The sequence below is a fragment of the Petaurus breviceps genome, unplaced genomic scaffold (genome assembly GCF_028583685.1).
Source record: "Petaurus breviceps papuanus isolate PSGF00001 unplaced genomic scaffold, PetGlider_PUasm1.0 79, whole genome shotgun sequence".
NCBI lineage: Eukaryota > Metazoa > Chordata > Mammalia > Diprotodontia > Petauridae > Petaurus > Petaurus breviceps.
This window is the reverse complement of record NW_027186523.1, coordinates 11,981,479-11,982,655: the sequence shown is the minus strand read 5'-3', so window position 1 is coordinate 11,982,655 and position 1,177 is coordinate 11,981,479.

Below are 1,177 nucleotides of genomic sequence, written 5' to 3'. Positions count from 1 at the left end.
GTGAGATGTTTCAATATCTCTTCTATTTTTTCCTATTTCTTGGTGTCATATAATGTCATTTGATTCCACTAGCCCAGGCCTAGTTTTCAAAGAGTTATTTTCTTCCTTAAGATTTTGTATCTCTGAATTATAATAGGGGGCAAAGTCAAGATGGCAGATTAGAAAAAGGACTTCCACAGGGCTCTGGCTCCCATCTACTCCAATTCATGTAACAGGTGGCTGAACAAACTTTGGAGCTATAGAACCCACAAAATGACACAGAAAAGCTAACCTTCCACTAAGGACAGCCTGGCAGGCTGGCAGGGAGCAGCCAACACAGTGCTCTTGGAGCTGAGCCCAGCCCCTCATAAGCCTGAAGTTTTAGCCCCAGGTCAGGCCTGACTAGCCACAGGCTGAAGGGACTTCAGATTACCAGCAGGTGTGGTGGATTGCAGAATTATAAACCCATAGATTCTAAGGATAAAGTGAGAGGTCAGTGCAGTGTGGACTTAGGGATCCAGAAGTTAGGGAGTGATGTCGGCCTTTATCCCTTGGAGGGAGAAGCCACTGAGGCCCCGTGGGCATGCAGCTGCCCCCAAGTAGAAGCTTCAGCACCTGGCCTGCAGACTGTAGGGGGACCAAGCAACAACTCTGAGGGATAATCAGTCTTGCTTTAACCTGCTTAGATCTGTATTTCAGTCTAGGGTGGAGGTCCTGGGGTGTGCAACCAGCTTGCCAGAGCATATGGAGGCTTCAGAGAGGGCAGCCAACTAATACCTTTGGTAACTGAGAAAACCGCAGCATTTGGGACAAAGCTCCTCTGTCTGGTGGCAGAGCATACTGTGGCAAAAAGCCCCAAAGTCAAGAAATTGAGTGGCAAAATGAGCAGGCAAAGGAAGCAAAGCAAACAGGGAAACCCAACTTTGCACTTCTATTTTGGGGACAAAAATGATCAAAGCATGGAAGAGGAGGAAGACAGTGAAGTCAGAAATCATGAATCAAAAGCTTCCAAGAAAAATACTAGCTGGTTACATGCCATAGAGGGGCTTAAAAAGGATTTTGAAAACCAAATAATAGAAGTGGAGGAAAAATTGGGAAGAGAAATGAGAATGATGCAAGAAAATTATGAAATGAAAGTCAACAATCTGACTGAAAAAAAATAAAACCTTAAGAAATAGACTAACTCAAATGGCAAAAA